This window comes from Cryptomeria japonica, chromosome 6, assembly GCF_030272615.1.
Source record: "Cryptomeria japonica chromosome 6, Sugi_1.0, whole genome shotgun sequence".
In the NCBI taxonomy this organism is placed as follows: Eukaryota; Viridiplantae; Streptophyta; class Pinopsida; order Cupressales; family Cupressaceae; genus Cryptomeria; species Cryptomeria japonica.
The window spans coordinates 30,389,890-30,403,479 of record NC_081410.1 but is presented as its reverse complement, the minus strand read 5'-3'; the positions used below and the strand labels follow the sequence as shown (position 1 = coordinate 30,403,479).

Genomic DNA, 13,590 nt, shown 5'->3' with positions numbered 1-13,590 from the left:
TTGTTGCATTTTCGGCATTGGATCATGGGTCGTCCTTTTGCGTCGTAGTGAATTCTACTCCTCGGTGTGTTATTGTTGGACTTGTTATCTCGCTGGTTGTTTCGGTACCCTCCAGAAGAGGCGTTCGAGTTTGATGCCGGCTTCGAAGGTGTTGCTGGCAGTGTGACTTGGTCGGGTTAGGCGTAGAGCACTTGAGTGCTTCGTGCTTTCAAGTTGTACGGACATTCCTTGATGGAATGGCCCATTACTTGGCAGATGTCACATAAGGCTTTTCGAGTGCAACTCCCCTTAGTGTGCCCTTCTGTCTTACAGTCGGTTCACCATAGTTCCTTTCCTTTCTTGCCATTTTCTTTGTCAGCCTTTAGTTCTTTCATCATCCTCATCATATCCCTTCGGAGTGCTCGTACGGTCTTGGATTTCCGTCGCTGTCTTCATCCATACTGTCACCATCACTCACCCGACGCTTCTTTCAGGATGTCTTAGTTTCACTCTCAATATCCATTGCGCGGTTGTATGCTTCGTCATACGAGGGCGGAGGGACCACCTCCATCTTCCGTTTGAGGGACGGTACCAATCCTTCAACAAACCATCTCTTCTTTAGGCCACCAGCCGACTGGTTCTCCATTTTGTTGAGCAGTTCCCTTAGCCTTCTGTTATAGGCCTGCACACTTTCACATTTTCCTTGCTTGGCATTTTAAATCTCTGCCACGATTTCATTGTCATTCGATAGGAGTTTAAACTCCTCTTGGAAAGCCTTCTTCAGGTTGTTCCATGATGTTTTGTACCGAGCATCCAGGTCCATATACCAAGCAATTGCTATTCCTCCTAGGGTGGCCGAAAATGCCTTCAACCAGTTGCTGTCACCGTGTGCCCACTGTGCGGTGGCACCCCGGGGTCATCGTGCGGTGGCACCCCGCACGCCATATATACCCCGCACCACCAAAGACAAACAGAAAGGAAAAATTTGCAAACCCCGCCAACAGTACGGAATAAGACAAATAGCGGAGGAAGGAGGAAAAAAATCGCAAGTCGTACACCGTATGCCAAGTACACCACACGCCACAGCCGTACATCGTATGTTGACATTTGGAAGGAAGGGCGCAACACGTGCAAGAAGGTAAAAAAACTATAAAAGAAGATTAAGGGAATTAATTGGGAATCAATGGACACAAACAGGAACAAGGTGGATTGGAGAAAACAGTTACAACTGTTCGAAGACAAGTTACAGGGAGGGCAAAGAACTTCAGAATCAAGTGCAGACATAGGCAAGCGAGTTTTGCCATCTGGTGTGCGTATTGCAAGCAACCTCGGGATGAGCAGCAATCAGAAAAGCAGGATGCATCGTCCAAAAACCCAGTCGACAAAGGACAAGGAAGAGGTAACAATGGACAATATTGTGTTCGAGGGTCTTAATGGAATAGACTGTAGGAATTGGTGGGTGAAGACACCTCATGATGACCCGATAAAGAAAAATCTTTGCTAGGCATAGGTACATTGGGCTGTCCAAATGCCAGTTTTCTGCATAAAAGATTTTGAGGTGGTTTTGCATGCCATGATTGGCAGCTATGATAGACACCGCCACCAGTCTGTATTTGACTATCAGCACCAGCGGTTAACTATTTCTTTCATGACAAGCGAGTTCAATAGGGTGTTTTGCATATCGGGGTTGAAAGGGTAAAAAATCGATACTTCACAAAAAATCACTCCAGAAAACCGTGCCACCTTGCTACGGTTGATGTTGTGGGATAACCTCACGCAGGGAGAAAAAGATAGCCTCAAAAGTGCAGGTAAGAGTAGGGGGGTCAAGAAAACATTTTTGGCTAAGGGAGTATGGTGATGCTTGTTGTCCGTAGTAAAGAATCGCCTTACAGGTGCCAGCCGCACCTTTGACATAGCTATTGCACAAATAGTGTTGATGAATAGGCTGCACAATGGGGTGGTGTATGATTGGGCATCACTGCTGGCGGATAAGATGGACGAGTTCATGACTCTATAGTACAAGAAATTTTACATGCCACATCACACCATTGGGTTATTTCTCGATGCAGTCCGCATGTAGATCACTCGAGGCTTAGCCATTGGAGCCACATGGTCGTGTTGCACCAGACTAGCCGCCTATATTCTACTCGTCGCACTTGGATGTCTTGGCACATGGCGCGGAGGCACGTCTGGGCACTAAAAGGAAGAAGCCCGCCATGTTAGAAACGAAGTCTGACACAGAAGAGTTGACGCAGAGGAGGATGTTGATAGTGGCAGGGAGGAATCCGTAGACACCTCCCAGGTGAACGGAGCGAGTTTTCGGTTGGCAGGACGAGGGAGTGACCAGTTGCCTGAAGAGGTAGTGGAATCGATAGGCACGGAAGGGTCTATTCTAGCATCGCACCAGGCTCGGGTCCACTTTACACCAACACACTTACCGAAGACTTGTTAGTTGGCGGTGCCACGGTCATTCGGGACAGTCAGCGTAGTCACCACGATGCCGGTACCTACCTTTGGGCAGCCTCGGGTGACGATAGCTATGACATCGCCGAGGGTCGAGACCACAACAGGGATTGACTCTGGAGTGGCCTTCGTTTAGCAGGATGGGTCGAGTATCTTGGTGAGTGCAGGGGCTTCCATGGAGCAGGATGTGTCGGGTGTGCCAGGTTATATGTAGGAGGTAATGATGGAGGCAAGCGCTCTCCATGATAACCTCAACGCCTGGTTGAGCCATTACCAGCTCACACCCGTGGCACCTGTAGGGGAGGCCACTCTATCTCCAGGTAGGGAGATGCATTCCTTAGATATCATTGATCTCGAGGAAGGGAGTTCTTCGAGCAATAGGGCGCTTTAGAGGGTTGCGTCACCCTCGACGGATGTAGTAACCAGTCCTTATAGAGAGGAGGGGGTGCCTGTGGGAGTACAACAAGGTACGGGAGAGTTTGAGTAGTTCATTGCCGAGATGACTCTAGGAGCACAACGGCTTGTGTCATCTGCTAGACTCCAGGAGGATGCCGCCATGGTCGAGCAGATGGAGAGGTTGTTGACCTTTGCTCACACTGGATGTAGAGAGGAGTTTGGGAGGTGTTTTGAGTCTGTCCGGTGGCCTGAGACGGAGCACCTGGGGATTCTGGAGGCTTGGCGCCTCACTGAGGGGGTTGGCAAGACCCAGATGCAGTCCTTGTTGAGAGAGGTGGAGCAGGCCTTTCGCGAAGGCTATCTTGAGCTCCGTAGGACACAACACATGGCATCCACAACTGAGGCCTTGCATGTAGCAGCAGTGACGGCTCGGGAGGAGCTGACTGCCAAGTTTCGGGAGGTTGAGGCTACCATGGCACAAACTCAAACATCGATGAACATTCTGGTAGCAAATAAGTCTGCCTTGGTTATGCAGCTGGAAGAGGAAAGGGCATCCAGAGAGCAGTTGGAGACTTGATTGGTTAGTGCATTGGAGAGCGTGGACAAGAAGAATAAGGAGGTGTTGGTGGCAGCCTATATGGTAAAGACTGCAATGGAGCAGCAGTTGGTGGCGAAACGGGATCTGAAGAGGACGGAGAAAGTGTATGAGCTGCGTGGGTGATTGGCGTCCGTTGCTACACCACCCCCGACGCCTTCTTCATTAGGGACGCCCTCTGCACCCCCTTAGTTTCTGATTTTGGGTTCTGTACTAAGCAGTATATTCCCCATTTTGTTGTAAGTAGTCTGGAGACGACCTTCCCCAGTGATTTGTTGTTTTGGGTTTCAGTTTTGCTTGTACATCATTCCCATTTTGGTTGTCTCTCGTCCAGAGACGACATTTCTTTTTGGGGGGGATGATGTTGTCGGGTAATTAAGCATTAAGGTAAATTGTGTTAGCATCGACAGTTAACCCATCGGTTGTCGGCAGTTGGCACCGTGTAACTTATCGACTCCTTTATATTGTATTTGTTTCCAGTCTTTGGACATGCTATTGTGGTCGAACATATTGCTATCATTGTATGTGCTGACTTATTATGAATCAATAAAACACTTGTGAGTTCCATATATTCTGTGTATTGTACTTCTGTCATTTATACAATGTCTTAACTTGACACCCATCGAGGAAAACACCAGTAATCTTGGTTGTCTTGGCCATTTGCCTCCCAAATGGTCACGTTACAATGTCGTACGGGATCCTTCGACCCGTTGCCCATGAATTTCAGAAGCTTTTGTTTCTCTGGAGTGTGTGCCATTGTTTTCATCTGGAGGGTTTTATGTAGCACTTGGAATTTATTATATGCCCAAAAGGTATTATGTGTTTGGAAGGTATCATACGCGTTTGACTTGGTGGGACCCTTGTCCTCAGGGCTTTGGTCACCCTCGTGCCTAAAGTCCCTCCTCAGGATTTTTGGGTTTGACCCTCCTATTTTGGTTTCCTCTGTCAAGGACAAATTCCTCATGCGGGATACTGTCGTTTTAAAAATATTGGCAATCTCTTCGTGCATATCCTGTACCGCCTCCTCCCCTTGTTCAGATACTTTGACAGGCTGCTCTGCGACTCGGCTTTGGAGCCTTCTTCACTCGATGTCGAGGGTGAGGTCTGGTCGGCGAGATCCTCCTCCGCTACGTCTGGAAGTGGCAGGTTTCTGGCGACCTCCTCCAACTCCTTCCACGTACACGGTGTTTGTCTCTCCCGACTACGACTCCAACTTCCGCTACGTTCCTCAGGGATGCTTGAGTTAGGAACTTCCCTTAGCCGTCGTCTCCGCTTGGCCTGTTCTTTTATGCAGAGGGATCTCTGTACGGTTCCCTCATCTACTCTCTCGGTGGTAGTGGTACGTCTGTCTTTGTTTGGTCGTTGGGGCATTAAGTGCTGAGGGTAAGGCGTCAGCTTGTATCCCTTTCCTCTTCCTCCCTATGGTTCTGCTCTTCGTACCTTTCGAGTACTTGTTGCCGGCGGAGTTCCCGTGTAGTTTCCTCTCTTCGGTCTTGGAGTGCAATCAGATTTCTGGCGAGCAACCTTGGAATACTTTCGAGCAGATCAAAGACGAGAGTGTTGACGGTGAGTTCACCATGTACCGTGCAGTCATAGACAGCTCTCTGCTGAGCCTCCCTCTGCACGTATTGCGTGACCAACACGTCCCAGAACTCTACCAAGTCCGCTATCAACTGATCCTCTCATGCCTCTTCCACGGTACTTTCTTTGTGTGTGTCACTGTCTATGACAATTAATTGCTGGTTGAATGGCCGGCCCATTAATTCCTTCCGTCTTCAGCCATAGTTATCTCCAGGTTCGTACAGGCAATGGTGCCAAAATGTTTAGTCTTTACGGCAAGGTTGGTAAACTCACAGATAAACAGAGATATTCCACACGTACCAACAATCCATATAACAAGAACATTAACATATATTAAAGCATAAATAACAATTACATAATAGTTATGGCAGAATAATGATATCTTTATTGGATTCTCAAATATGCCAGTACAATACTCGTTTGCTGAGGTTCCATCCATACATTATATAGACTTGACAGTTGGCCAAGTTGCCAACCGTCACTAACTACCAACTAGCCCACGGGAACCTCTTGGCAATTCATACATAACAAAAAATAAACACCCAAACTAACTATAAACTAACATGTGTCATTGACCCCTAACAATGCAATTTTAAGAGACAACAGTTACATAACAGTTGACACTAAATATATCATGATTCAGATTCAAATATTATTTATATGCTATTAGAGTCGGTTATTATTATTAGCTGAAAAAGAGATTAAAGGTGAAAAGGTCATGGTCTAGCATTGTGTGCTATTGTTTGAGAAGTGTATATATATATATTAGGTCTCAACTACCAATTTCCATAACTATCAATTCCAAGAGACTATTCTAAACACAAAATGGTAACTACAGTCTCCCTAACCTCTTCAAATACCTCTTAATTTTACAGTAATGATAAAAATTATACCTATCATTTTAGGAGAGCGATTTCTTGTCTTTATTTCGTTATTTGTGAAGCAGGATTCTTTGGGCCTGCCCCTCACTGATGGAGGTCATATATATTCAATTTTTAATTAACTATGAAGTCACTCTTTCAACTTAAATCCACTTAGAAGCCACAGTCAAAGTCCAAGAGTCACCACTTCGAATTCCACCTTTAGATGTCAATATGGGGATTTGAACTTGGATGTCCATCTTGAAAACTCTATGGCCTTGCCTTTTGAGCAAAGCCTCATTGATAAGCAATGTCATGTCTTAAGAATGTTTCAATTAATCATTTTGATCGACAATATTTCCTATAATTTTGACAGCAGTATTGATGCCCATATTAATTGATCATAGTATGAATAATGATGCTGCTAAACACCATAGCAATCAAGAATGATATATATCACAATAATGACAAGATGCCAACGATTTGTGATAATAAGAAGATTACTAATCGCAGAAGGATGGTTATAGCAAAAGACAATAATGATGACAACAATCTCAATTGGTGCGACATTAATAACAGCTTATATATAACAATGAAAATTCTGAAACAATTACCTTAATAATACAATCCATTGATAAGTAGAATGACACCAAGTTAATGACAGCCCTTACATTTGTGATGCAATAATAATGATAGCAAGTCAAAGGATACCATAATCATTTGACAATTTTGTCTGGTAATGAGTATGATTACAAATCATAAATAATGACATCAGTTTTCACCATGCTTAAAAGCAAAGGAAGAACCACTAATAACTAGAACAACAGTCATGTTCCCTATTTTACAGGATTTTCAAACATAATTATACCAAATGTCTTAACAATTGTAGATCACTATTGATAAGTAGTAGCTATTTTCCATAGAAAGTCAAGTTATAATATTGATATTAGGGTTCAGCTATGTAGATTTCGAGTCAAACTCATTGACCCATTTTCATGTTTAGTGGTTCACAAGAACCCATCTCCAATGATAATGAATGGTACACTTAGCACTCATTGCGTCTATGTGATTCTCACAGAGGTGAAGCATTGGGGCTTCCTTGCAGTACTCCAACTCAAACATGCTTAACCATGGAGTTTACCCCAAGGTTAAGAGTAGAGTTCCAAGATAAACTAGAGCTCGCCAGGACTCAGCGAGTCCCGACTCGGGAGACCTTGGGAGAGTCCCAGGGGCTTAGACTCGTGCTCATTCATGTCCTAGGTGAGTTCTGGCAAGTCTTGGGACTCAGGGACTCAGCTCAGGCCTGACGAGTCCTGATGCGTGCACTCAGCCGAAAGACAATTGGGAAAATGTTGATAAAAAAACACAAAATAAACTGTTTTATGTTTTTTTAAAATTTATATTTCCCCCCAACCCTAAAAGTGAGCTCATTTCATTGTATTTGCAAAATAGGAGGAGAAGAGTGAGTTGTGAGGAAAAACAAAAGTGCATTGTAGGGCAACTAGCAAGGAGGAAGACCAAAAATTCTTCAACATATCGCTTTGGAGCAGCGTAACACTTACATTTGGTGCATCAAGAGCTCCATACAAAGGATTGGAAAGAGTTTGCATTTCATTTGAAGTTTGTTCTAAGAGTTAAGATTCAATTTTTTTTTTTTTCCAAAACATTTCTGTTCATTTCCTTTCAAAGAAAGAGGAAACCTTACCTTTTCTTTTGAAACAAACCCCACATTTTTTCGAAAGAAACCCTACATTATTTTTTGGAAGAAAACATACAATTTTTTTTGTATAGATTTATATATGACAAAATGCACAAATGTTCATTTTTTTGTAATTGTCTTATTGCAGCAGTCTCGAGCTTTTGAAAACCATATTTTTGACAATCTCTAGTCCTAGAACAATCCCAAGTATAAAGGATCTAGCTTGGAAACATATTGGAAGTTTTCATGGTAAAAAAAAACAGGAGATGGTGAATGTAAATATCGCAAAACAATTTTTCATGGAGGCATAAATAGATTGTAATACCATCTTGCCCACATACGTGGCCATGATGTTGAACCATGCAAGAGAGCAATTGCTGAAGCTACTTGTGAGTGCCAAGTGCAACTAGAAACATTTGAAGCGTAAAAGGAGATGAAGAAGAGGTAAAGGGATGAGTTGGCAAGCATTGGTTGTGTTGGATAAGCATCTTCCATGCCTCTAGATTGTTCTAGTGTTAGTGCTATTGCTTTTGTTAGTGCTTTTGCTAGTGGTAGTTGGAGTATTAGCATTGACCCTAGAGTTCGTAAACCTAGGATGGATTCATATTTTGAGCCACACACTACTACTAGTTCTCAACCGTCGCTTGAGAGCATGTGTTGGGACAATGAGGTACATGATGCAGCTAGACATGCAATTGGCCAATTTTGGTACTATTGCACCATTCCATTCTTTGTAGCCATGCAGTTCTTTTTTATTTGATTGTTTTAAAATTGATAGTTTGCTTTGTCTAATGAATTTTTATTGGATATACAGATCTTATTTAATTTATTTGTGGCAAGTCTATTGGTAGAACATGGTTGGTACCATAACTATTTGTGAGGCAGGGTTCAAAGCCCTTTCTAAAATTGACTTAAGTAGCTCAATTTTGACTGAATCGGTGGCTGATGTAAAAGCCACACTAGAGGACCATTGTAAGATATGGAGCAAGAAGGGTTGCACCATCATGACCGAGGGTTGGACCAATAGGAGGAATATGATGCCCTTGAATTTCCTTGTTTCTTGTGCAGGTGATTGATCATTCTTCTTCCTTCAATGCATTGAATAATTTGAATTTGATTTAGTTATTAATATTTTTAATTTATGATTTATTGAATGATCATTGATTTTTCTTTATTTTCGAATTTCAGGTGGCACCATGTTCTTCAAGTCCAATGGTGCTTCCGCACAATAAAAAAATGCCACATTCCTATGTGAGGTTATAGAAGAAGTCATACTTGAGGTGGGTGAGGAAAATGTAGTTCAAGAGGTGACCGATAACACAACAAACTATGTTGTTGCTGGTAGACTTTTGATGGAGAGGCACCCAACTATATTTTTGTCTCTATGTGCCACCCATTGCCTTGTCCACATATTGGAGGATATATGCAAGCTTCCATGGATTAGGACGTGTAAATAAGGCAAAAAATAATTGGAAATTTATGTACAATCACGTATGGGTCCTTTGCCTAATGATGCAATACATGAGGCAGAAGGAGCTGGCTCATTCTAGAATCACATTACAATCCTTGATTTGATGAAAGGCAGGTTTGAGGCGTATGTTTGTTGGTGAGTGGACTTCCTCATCCTTTGCTACGACTGTTGCAGGGATTTATGTGATAGATTGCATATTTGATGAGCTAGGCTTTTGGGCCTCTTGTGCAGAGATTGTGAAGGTAAAATTTTTATAAATTCTACATCATGTTTTAATTTTTATTCATATTTTTCTTTTATTTACTTATTTTCATTCACACATAAGTTAACTGTTAATGTTTCACAATATTTTGCAGTCGATTGAGCCCTTGTGTGGTCTTCTACGAGTTGCTGATGGGGAGAAGTCCTCAATGAGCTACACATATGAGGGCATGGATAGGGCCAAGAGGCCATTAGATCCGTCTATGTAGGAGATGAGAGTAATTCTCGTCCATTTGGGAGATCACTAATAGGAGGTGGCACCTCCAACTTCACAAGCCCTTCTATGCAATCGCTTATTACCTCATTCCGACATTCCATATTCGTCTTGATTTCAAGGCGGATGAGGAGGTTCTTAATGGGCTCTGCTTAGTGATAGAGAGGATGTCGCCAGGTGATAGCAACACTATAATGCACGAAATGGAAACATCTTCTAACACAAAAGAGGAGGCCTTCTCTCCTCAAATTTGCAAAGATAGTTGGACAAAATTGCAGCCAGGGAAAAATATATTTTAAGGGCATAATTTAGTTTTATAACTTAGTCTTAACATTGGAAATGAGACTGATTTATTTTCTTTTTCTCATGTTAGGTAAATGGTGGCAAATGTTTGGTCCTAAAACACTAAATCTTTAGAGGACAGCCATTCACATTTTGAGCCAACCATGTAGTGCTTTTGGTTGTGAGCGCAATTAGAGTATGTTTGAGGACATACACTCCAAGAGGTGCAATAGACCGTCTGTGGAGAGGTTGAATGATCTAGTCTTTGTTCATTACAACCTTCGTCTTAGACAAAGATGTTTTGGAGCATGACTCCACCTTGATGACACTAGAGGAGGTCGATTTAGAATTTAAGTGGATCATTGAGGCTACAGATCCTGTCTTTAGCGACGAGGACTGTGATTGGGTTGGCCAGGTAGATAGAGATGCCAAGGTTGTAGCCATGGGAGAGGAGAAGGATAGAGCACGAGCAGACACAAGCACAACTAATGTTGGTGGGGGTGGCATGGACTCATGAGTAGAGACTATGATTGTTGAATCATCTAGGACCTACCTTAGACACCTTCGTAGGAGGGATGTAGGCTCCTTTGAGCCTTACACTTGTAGTTATTGTTTCGATATTTGTTAGAATTATTTGATGTGATGGATTTCATATTCCATGAGTTTTGTATACATTTGACAATATTTATATATCTAAGTTTTCTATTTCCTTCAGCTACAATTTGCCTTTACATTTATGTGATCGATGTATACTTGTGTGTGATCAAATTGTAGTGTCCCACCCTAGTGTGTGACACTATGAACTGCCTCTAAACCTTGGTCTAGTACTTATACACTGATTTTGTGTGTTTATAAGAGATTTTCAATGAATAAAGAACAATAGTAATAAGTACTTCTACTTCACAATGAAGAGATATGATAACTCAACCTTAGATAAACTATTACATTACTATCATAGATCTGATTACAAAAGTTTCAGGTCTGATGTAGAAATCAGACTGCAACTACTGGTGATTTTAATCTTAACTACTTAAAGTTTGAAAGTACAATTGGAAGGGAACATACCCGTTTGATAGCTCTAAGATAGGATATGAAACATAATCCTTTACAAGGCAAATAAGATAAAGAGAATGGACTGAAAGAGCTATTTGCAGGTCTGATTCGGAAGGTGTCAGCCACATAGGTCACGCAGAAAATGAGTTGCAGCAGCTACAAATCTGTCCTTAACATTCCAGCTCTTTTTCCAAGTGTAAAGTCTGTTTAAGGCACCCCAAAGTGTAGGAGTGTGCCTTCAAGTAACTAGGCGCTTGACCCTTGAAACCCTTCACTTCCAAGAATTAGTTCAGTTTGATTTTATTTCTAATTTGCTGTTGTAATCCTTAAACCCTTTGTAGTAAGGTGAAATACTTGTGCAAATTGCTGCAAATGGAAGAACTTTGTGTCCTAATGATTAGTTAGCATCAAAACAGCTACTCTGCCTCCAAATGTGGCCAAGAAAGGGATCAGCCAAACTAGCAAGCACCTCACTCAGAAATCTTATTCAAAATCTCAAAAAGCTTGAAAATTCTCAACAAAACTTCCTCTATCTTTATCAATGGTAAAAAATTTAAACAACCAATATCAAACAGCAAGGGTAATAGCTTTGCCTTGCTCCAAATATGCCCAATAAGGGGGTCAACTTAGCAAGCAAGGAGCTGACTTGGAAAACTCAGTAAATATATTCTAACTCCCTTAAATCTGCTGCAAACGTAGATAATATTGCTGGGGTAGACAAGTGATGCAGGAGCATCCCCGGTTCATAGCAATCTTGCATCAACCAAAAATATTTTCCTTTCTGTTTTTCTTTCTGTTTGCAGTTTCAGTTTTCCTTTCTGTTTGTCCCGGTTTTGGCTAACCGGATCCTGAGGAGTTGGATTCTACTTGAAGACTTGATCATCTTTCTTGCTTCCAGACCGCATCGCATTTGGATCATTTTCCGAAAAGATATTGCTATCGTTTTCCATGACAGTTTCTTGTTACTGTTTGGCAGTCCTTTGTTACGGGTTGCCTGGACCTATTTTGGTGATCTATCAGAACCCCTTTCGAAGCTTGCAGAGCCTTGGTTGTTGATTCCGATGTTCCTTGGCGTGTGGCCGACCTTTTCCCATGATCTACGTTTCATCCTTTGGATTTTCCGGAGGAATCTCTTGGTAGAGGCTGACCTTGTTATTTTACATGTTAGATTTTGTTCTTTGGGTTTTGATCCCTTTTGGGCCGACTGGATCCTTTAATGGATTTATATAATTGTAATTGCACATTAGAATGTAATTAATTAGAGAATTAAGTAGCTAGACTGTGCATAGAAGATAGATCTCATGATTCAAGGTCCCAGTTGTGACCTATTCTGTATGTTCTACCAGGCCTGTGAGCCTGTATGTTGTATCTTGGTTGTTACCGGTTGGTTGTAATTAATTTTCATGCAATAAAAGAATATGTTTTGCATTGCCTCCATCATATCTTTGTGTTTTCGTTGTGTTTACTCTTGCTGACCGGTGCAGATTGATCTTTTTGAGGTCCCTTCTCAGTGGTGACTACTTCAACAAGTCTTGATGTGTTCAAGATGAAGATACATAAGAAACCCTCTCTTTAGCTACCAATGAGCCAAAATAGGGGGCGAATTGGCACACAAACACCTCACTTCAGATTTCAACCAGCAACTCTTCAAAACTGAAAATCTTTGAAGCTCCAATGAAACCCTTGCTAAGAGTTTTCCCTTGCACACTCTTGGTTGATCTTTCGCAACTGCAAGTGTGTTTGCTAATGGAGATTTTCGTCTCCAAAAGAAGCTTAAGCCTCAAACTTGGTCCAACAAGCTCCTCTAAGGAAGCAAGGTGAAATAACAAAAATAACATAAATAACATAGCAAATAATTTCCAAATAACCCTTTTAATAGCCTCCAAAAGCTGCGCCCTAATTAGGGTTTTCAAGTGGGAGCCCACTTTATGTTTTAATATTGAGTTCAAATAAAATCTTTTAATCTTTCACTTACTTGCCTTTAAGACCCTTACCAAAGGCTCCACTTTTAGTATCTTGTATATTTGCCCTTTTTAATCCTTTTTCCCATTTATTGGAAAACTCACATTTATAACCTTTTTAAATATCCTTCCTCATTATTTCTTTTTCTCTCTCCTTCAAGCACACACTCTCTCATTAGATTCATGTATGCCTTTGAGGGTGTTATACTTGGATTTAATGTAGTTTTTAACTAGTGACCTGGAGGTAATAATATTGTCGACTGAATCAACAATTGTTTACTCTAAAGTGCCCTTCGAATTAGGAGAAAATAACCAATTGAATGTCCTTTGTCCGTCCTTACCAGTCTACGAGGACTTCGTTAATAAACTGATCCTAATTTGTTGACGTTAGCTAAGAAGGGGACATTACACAAATTAGCTTCTATTTGATCATACAATCACATTTATATTACATTTTACAATTTATTACTATTTTCCATTCCATAATCTACATTTACATGTTCCTAACTTAACATGTATTCCATAACGTATATTCAGGAAACATCCATTATCATATATTCACATTTATTTATTAACGCATATTCCTAACTATTCATTAATATGTATTCATTAACATATATTTTCACATATTCATTAACATATGTTAACACATATTCCTTAACATCTAAAAACCATTCATTAATATATATATTAAAATATTCATTACTTATATTCATTAACTTATATATTAAATATGCATTAATTACATTCATCAACATATATATTAAAATATTCA

At 41.2% G+C, this 13,590-nt stretch overlaps 1 protein-coding gene and 1 long non-coding RNA gene across 3 annotated transcripts in view; both read left to right on the top strand.

Moving 5' to 3' along the window:
* The window catches only part of LOC131069990 (uncharacterized), a 216,223-nt gene that overhangs the window by 149,735 nt on the left and 52,898 nt on the right, over positions 1 to 13,590 (top strand). The window lies entirely within an intron of this gene.
* Positions 8,419 to 9,796, top strand: LOC131069991 (uncharacterized). The gene is made up of 3 exons (XR_009112257.2): positions 8,419 to 8,641; positions 8,762 to 9,286; positions 9,401 to 9,796. It is a non-coding gene; the product is annotated as an uncharacterized LOC131069991 (long non-coding RNA).